Here is a 7862-nt window from a genome sequence, read left to right as displayed (position 1 = left end):
ATATAAAGGAAAAAATTACAAATCTGAAAAGAGGATTTGAAAAATTTATGGAGTATATTACCTCATGTACCTCTCCTTTCTCAATATTTTAAACAAAAAGAAAGATTTGAATAACAGAAATAGTAATCTTGATTTAAAAGCCACATATAGACACTGCACTTAGATGGAAAGTACGTTCTCAAGCACACAGAGTACTTTACAAACAATGAGTACATGGTAGTCTGTGGAGCCAAGTCTCAAGAAATTTCAAAGTTGACAGTCCTGTGTTACAGAAAACCTTAATTATGTATCAATAGAAAGATAACTAAAATACTGCCCATGCTTTGAAATATAAAAACGATTTTAACATGTGTTTTTTCCAAATTTATTGAGATATAATTGATATATTGTATAGTTAACGATATACAACATTATCATTTGATACACATATATATTGTGAAATGAATGACACAATAATAAGTTTATTGTGTTAATACATCCAACAACTCATATAATTACTTTATGTGGGGGGTTGGGATGAGAACATTTAAGATTTACTCTCTTAGCAACCTTCAAGTATAATACATAGTACTATGAACTGTAATCAGCATGCTGTACATTATATCTCCAGAGCTAATTCATCTCATAACTGGAAGTTTGTATCTTTTGACCAACATCCCCCCATTTCCTCCATTTCTTAGCCTTCCATTCTGCTCTGTTTCTATGAGTTTGCAGGAGAGGGAGTTCTAGATTTCATATATGATATCCTACAGTATTTCTCTCTATCTAACTTATGCATAATACCCCCAATCCATCCATATTGTAACAAATGACAGAATTTCTTCCTATAGCTGAAAAATATGCCATTGTAGACGTACATTACATTTTCTTTATCCATTCATCCATTGATGGACACATAGATTGTTTTCATTTGCTGGCTATTTTGAATAAAGCTGAAAGGAACATAGGAGTGCAGATACCTCTTCCAGTAGTGATTCAGTTTACTTCAGATACATAGCCAAAAGTAGAATTTCTGGATCATATGGTAGTTCTATTTTTAATTTTTTGAGAAGCCTCCATATGTTTTCCATAGTGGCTCTACCAATTTATATCCCTAGCAACAGTGCCCAAAGGTTCCATTTCTTTCTACATCATTGCCATCTTTATATTTTTGATAATAAATATTCTAACAGGTATGAGATGATATATCCTTGTGCTTCAGACATATTTCCTTATGATTAGTGATATAGAGCACATTTTCATATACCTGTTAGCCATTTGTGTGTCATCTTTGGAAAAAAGTCTATTCAGATCCTTTGCCCATTTTTTAACTGATTTTTTTTTCTTTTTTTACTCTTAAGTTGTATGAGTTCCTTATACATTTTGGATTTTAACTCCTTTTAGATAAATGATTTGAAATATTTTCTACCATTCTATAGATTGTCTTTAAATTTTTTTTTATTGTTTCTTTTGCTATTTAGAAGCTTTTCAGTTTGGTGTAGTCCCACTTGTTTATATTCTATTTTATTGCTTGTGTTTTGGCGTCAAATCCAAAAAACTAATTGCCGAGATCAATGTGAAGAAGCTTTTTCCTATGTTTTCTTCTGGTAATTTTTGGTTTCAGATCCTATATTTAAGTCTTTAATCCATTTCAAGTGATATAGGGGTCCTATTTCATTTTTCTGCATATGAATATACAGTTATCTCAATATCACTTATTGAAGAAACTATATGTCTCCCATTAAGTACTCTTCGCTCTCTTATTAAATGTTAGTTGACTATAAGTGCATGGGTTTATTTCTGGATTCTTGATTCTATCCCACCTGACTATGTGTCTCTTTTTATGCCAGTACCACACCATTTTGATTATTTTAGCTTTATGATCTAGTTTGAAATCAGTAAACATGATGCCTTGATTTTTGTTTGTTTGTTCTTTCTCTCTGGATTGCTTTTGCTATTCAGGGTCAGTATGATTTCATATGAGTTTTAGGATTTTTTTTATTCTGTGAAAAATGCCATTGGAATTTTGATAGCAATTTCATTGAGTCTATAGACAGCTTATAGATAGCTTTGGGCAGCATGGACATTTTAGCAATATTAGTTCTTCCAATACATAAATTCAGGATATGTTCCCATTTATATATGTCTTCTTCAGTTTTTTTTCATCAAAATCTTGTATTTTTAGTATATAGAACTTTGATCTCCTTAGAATTTCTTTATTTTTTATTCTATTGCAAATGGGATTATTTTCTTTATTTCTTTATCAGATAATTCATTCATTTCTGTATCCTAAAACTTTATATAATTGTTGATTACTTCTGACAACTTTTTGGTATAGTTTTTAGGGTTTTCTATACGTAAGATTATACTTATTTGCAAACAGAGATAATTTTACTTCTTTTCTGATTTGAATACCTTTCATTAATTTTCTTTGCTAATTTGCTACTTTCTTTGGCTAGGACTTCTATTACTATGTTAAAGGAACTGATGGGAATGGGCTCCCTTGTCTTATTCCTTATCTTAAAGGAAAGATTTCAACCTTTCATTATTGACTAGCTGTGAGCTTAACTTATTATTTATTATTATGCTTTTATTATATTGAGATACATTTCTTCTCTGCTCAAATTGTTGAGACTTTCTATCATGAATGAATGTTGAAATTTTTAAATTGGCTTTTGTGTTTCTATTGAGATGATCATATAATTTTATCTTTCATTTCATTAAAATAGTATGTCATATTACTGGTTTACGTATGTTGTACCATCTTTTGCATCCCAGTGGTAAATTCCACTTGGTCAGAGTATAGGATTCTTTAATGAACTATTGAGTTCACTTTGCTAATATTTGGTTGAGAAGTTTTACATCTATATTTTTAAAATATTTTATTTATTTATTCATGAGAGACACCAAGAGACAGAGACATAGGTGGCGGGAGAAGTGAGCTCCCTGCAGGGAGCCTGATGTGGGACTCAATCTCAGGACCCCGAGATCACAACCTGAGCCAAAGGCAAAGGCTCAACCAATGAGCCACCCAGGGACGCCTTACATCTGTATTTATCAGGGCTGTTATTAATTTCCTTTTCTTGTAATTTTTTTTTTTTGTCTGCTTTGGTATTAGGAGAATCCTGGCATCACAAAATGACTTTGGGAGTATTCCCTCCTCTTCAGTTTTTTGGAAGGGTTGCAGAGGGATTGGCATTGCTTTTTCATTTTATGTTTGGTAGAATTCACCAATGAAGCCATCTGGTCCTGGGCTTTTCTTTGTTGAAAAGTCATTTTTATGATTATAGTATTTTAATGAAAATTATAGTCTTTTTTATAATTATTTGTTGAATTACTTCCAGGACATCCAGAGGGGAGGGACAGAGAAAAGTGAGTCCATACCATCTTCTCTGGGACCAGATGTCTAAATGCTACTTTTGATATTAAATGATAACAATAAAGTTTACTTTATCATACACTCTTTCTTTTCCATCTACCAACACCCTGTGAGGGTAGGCAGATTTTTTAACCCCTACTTTTTTAGTTAATAATGCATTAACTGAAATAAAGCATTCCCAAGATTTTAAGGGCCTTGTCCAATAAACATAAATTTAAAAATAAGGCTAAATCCAAACCACCCAAGTTTAAGGTAGATCTCAATGTTATATCCATCATACAACATCACAGTATGTTTTAGCTGGAGACACTAAGCTCTTAAAAATATGTTAAACTGGTTTCAAATATTTTTACTTGGGACCAAGATGGCGGCGCCCAGTGAGGGGCAAGCGTTTGCCTCGGGGGTTGAAAAGACTTGGGGTGCGGTTGTTCGCTCCCCAGAAGGGACCCCTCAAAAGATCCGGCAGCTGATAGATGAGGGGATTGCCCCGGAAGAGGGAGGCGCCGAAGCGAAGGACACATCTGCCACATTCCAGTCAGTTAATGGGTCACCCCAAGCAGAACAGCCGCCATTGGAATCTACAAGTAAAGAAGCCTTCTTTAGCAGAGTGGAAACATTTTCTTCTCTGAAATGGGCAGGTAAGCCCGCCGAGCTGTCTCCACTTGTCTGTGCAAAATATGGCTGGGTCACAGTTGAATGTGATATGCTCAAGTGCTCCAGTTGTCAGGCTTTTCTCTGTGCCAGTTTGCAACCAGCTTTTGATTTTGACCGATATAAGGACCGATGTGCCGAGCTGAAGAAGGCCTTGTGCACTGCCCATGGAAAGTTCTGTTTCTGGCCAGACAGCCCCTCCCCAGATCGATTTGGGATGTTGCCATTGGGTGAGCCTGCTGTTCTTGTTAGCGAATTCCTAGATCGTTTTCAAAGCCTTTGTCACTTGGACCTCCAGCTTCCTTCCCTGAGGCCAGAGGACTTGAAAACTATGTGTTTGACAGAAGACAAGATCAGTCTTCTTCTGCACTTGCTTGAAGATGAACTTGATTGCCGAACTGAAGAGAGAAAAACTACAAGCAAATTAGGCTCAGACATCCAAGTCCATGTCACTGCATGTGTTCTCTCTGTATGTGGCTGGGCCTGTAGTTCTTCTTTGGAACCCATGCAGCTCTCCCTAATAACGTGTTCACAGTGTATGAGGAAGGTGGGGCTCTGGGGCTTCCAGCAGATTGAGTCATCCATGACCGACCTGGATGCATCCTTTGGCCTGACCAGCTCCCCCATCCCAGGCCCTGAGGGACGGCCAGAGCGCTTCCCTCTTGTGCCTGAGTCTCCTCGGAGGATGATGACTCGGAGCCAGGATGCCACATGTTCTCCTGGCTCAGAGCAGGCTGAAAGGAGCCCAGGTCCCATTGTCTCCCGAACTCGGAGCTGGGACTCTTCCAGTCCTGTTGACCGTCCTGAGCCAGAGGCCGCTAGCCCCACCACCAGAAGCCGTCCTGTGACCCGAAGTATGGGAACAGGAGACAGTAGTGGCCTGGAAGTGCCGTCTAGTCCTCTCCGGAGAGCCAAACGAGCTCGCCTCTGCTCTTCTAGCAGCTCAGACACATCTTCCCGAAGCTGCTTTGACCCCACCTCTCAGCATAGAGACTGGTGCCCTTGGGTAAATGTGACACTTGGCAAGGAAACCAGGGAGCATGGTGGAACGGAGACAGATGCCAGTATCTCTACAGAGCCAGGCTGGAAGGCTGTGCTGAACATCCTCTTGGCCCACAAGCAGTCCAACCAGCCAGCTGAAACAGACTCCATGAGTCTCTCTGAGAAATCCAGGAAAGTATTCCGAATATTCCGGCAGTGGGAATCTTTATGCTCATCCTGAAGACATTCTAGCCCTTCCCAGAGAGAAGCAGAATGAATGACTTTGGGAAATGAAGTCTGAATTTCTTTGTGGTCAGCTGATGCCAAGTTTTTTCCATTCTGGTATAACCATCAGAAGCCATCATCCTTGCAAAAGGCAGTGAGTGTCACTCTCTGCATCTGACTGAAGGGAAGCCTGTTTCCATGCGGGGGTGTGGACAGGTGAGGTACAACACATGTGGTCCTATTAAAAGAGTGTGGGGTCACTTCAACCAGACAGAAGACCAAGGCCCTGAGCACGTTTAGTGTCTTTCCATACTGGGCAGTGTCTCAAGGGCTCTTGTATACTGGGAATATGACAACATGTATTAATAAAATATTTGTGAATATTCTTAAAAAAAAATAAAAATAAAAATAAAATATTTTTACTTTATAATTTTGTATTTAAAAACATAAAAGGGAACTTTTTCATATATTCTTAACATTCTCTCTGGTCTATCATTTATAAATAGACCAATCTGTATAATTTTATGATTGAATAATTTACTTGTCATTTGATTTATGTTCTTAAATTAACAGAGTGAATTTAGCTCTTTGAAAGACATTTTTAAGTAACTATTGATTTATATTTTATGTTTCTCAATTTAAAAGAAAAAGAAGAAGCTTTTGTGGGTTTTATGCCTTCACAATTTCTAAAAATGTTCACTACAGTCCACATAATGTTGGAACAATTTCTTTAAGAGTTAAATGCGGGTCTCTGTCAATCATACTATGAGACACAGTCTTATGTGTCCCTCAGTGGTTAGATCTGTTCATCAGTGCAGAAAGCAAAACAGAAAGGTGAAGCTCTGATCTGAATATTATAGACAAGTTCTTTCAGAAGTAGGAAAAACAGATCCAGGCCATCAACCCAAAGCACTGAACATTAACTATGACTTGTAGTTGATAGGGTGGGCAGGGTGGAGGTGGGAGGGATTGGGATAGGAGGCTTAATTTAGGTTGCTGAGGTGACATGATCTGATGTCCCTCTTGGTACATTTAATTTTAAGGTTTCCTAAATACATGACAAAACAGTACTTTCCAAGGAAAAGTGGGTATTTGAAAAGTTTGTTGTTTGTTTTACTAATTTGGGTGAAATTTGAGCACATATGACATAATCCAATGTATGATTGTGGCCTAAGCATGAAGCATCTCAAAGTGCCTGGTATAATACATGTTCAGTGAGATCACTCACAGCTATAGTTAAGGGCCTATCCATTTTACTATTAAAATCTCGTGTCGGGTAGCCCCAGTGGCTTAGCGGTTTAGTGCTGCCTTCAGCCCAGGGCATGATCCTGGAGACCCAGGATCGAGTCCCACGTCAGGCGCCCTGCATGGAGCCTGCTTCTTCCTCTGCCTGTCTCTCTCTTTGTGTGTCTCTAATAAATAAATACAATCTTAAAAAATAAATAAATAAAAAATAAAAACTCATGTCTTCAAGAAATTACATATCCAAGAGATCAAGATTTTATGTGCTCTTTGTAGAAACAACTTGAATTTAAAAAGTTGCCTTAGACAAAAAGGGGCAAACACAATTTGGATGCTTTGATGCCAAAACTGCATAAAGAACCCAAATATATTTAGAACCATTATTTCCAAGGCACCACTTCAAATCAGTAATACAAAATCAGTAGGAAATTTTATTGACTATATTTGTTCTTGAACTTCTTACCAGTAAGTAATAAATCATGGAAATTATATTATCACTTTTTTGACCATAAAATTAAGCTTGACAATTTCATATTGATTCCCCAATACTTGCTTTGATTTTTTTAGAGTCTTATTTCTCTTCTTCCACATTATCTTTTCAATTTATTCTAACTTATATTTTTTCTCTTCGCCTCATACTTGTTTGCTTAACCCAAATCTTTTCTTTGAGGTTGTTTGATTCACTCCTCCAATGTTTTGAGGTTACCAAAAAATTTACCTTTTCCCTTTGATTCTGGTACTCAATTATCATATATCAAAAGTCATGTTATTACTTTTAATGTGGATTACCTAGTTGCAAACAAAGCAGGCTGACCTATTTGTCCATATGACAAATATTTGTTGGATATCCACTCTGCTTGTAGAATTGAACTATGCCTCATGAAAAATGTAAATAAATGCAACCTGTTCCTCAAAAAGCAATACAATTGACAAGATACTATAGTCAGCATTCCAAATAATGAGGAAAGTTTAATGATGGTGTGAGGAATCACCATCACCCAAGAGGAAAATAAAGGACAACCAACCATGAACAGGAGTGTTCAAAGAAGGCTTTTTTGAAAGACATGGCATTTGAACAGAATTTTATTTTTATTTTTATTTTTTCCAAGATTTTATTTTTAAGTAATCGTTACCCCCAACATTGGAATCTAACTGATCTCCACCCTGAGATAAAAAGAGTCACCTGCTGTACTAACTGAGCCAGCCAGGTGTCCCAAGAATCTTAAAGATGATTTGGATTCACAGTCATTCTTAAAGGTTCAGCTTCTGCTGAATTATTTCATTAGGTCACCTTCTCTTTCCGGTCCACTCCTTCTCCTTGGGTGTTACTCCCTTTCTCATCATGCTGATGACTCAATTTTTCCTTTCAATCCTGATTAATTCTGCCTGCTATTATTAATATGCA

General features: G+C 37.1%; 1 pseudogene; it reads left to right on the top strand.

Annotated features, from left to right (window-relative positions):
• Positions 1–3707: 3707 nt before the first annotated feature.
• Positions 3708–6670, top strand: LOC140629574 (zinc finger C3HC-type protein 1 pseudogene; annotated as a pseudogene).
• Positions 6671–7862: the final 1192 nt, after the last annotated feature.

This window comes from Canis lupus, assembly GCF_048164855.1.
Source record: "Canis lupus baileyi chromosome 16 unlocalized genomic scaffold, mCanLup2.hap1 SUPER_16_unloc_3, whole genome shotgun sequence".
Taxonomy (NCBI): domain Eukaryota; kingdom Metazoa; phylum Chordata; class Mammalia; order Carnivora; family Canidae; genus Canis; species Canis lupus.
Note: the sequence above shows the minus strand (reverse complement) of the source record. Positions and strands in the feature narration are given on the sequence as shown.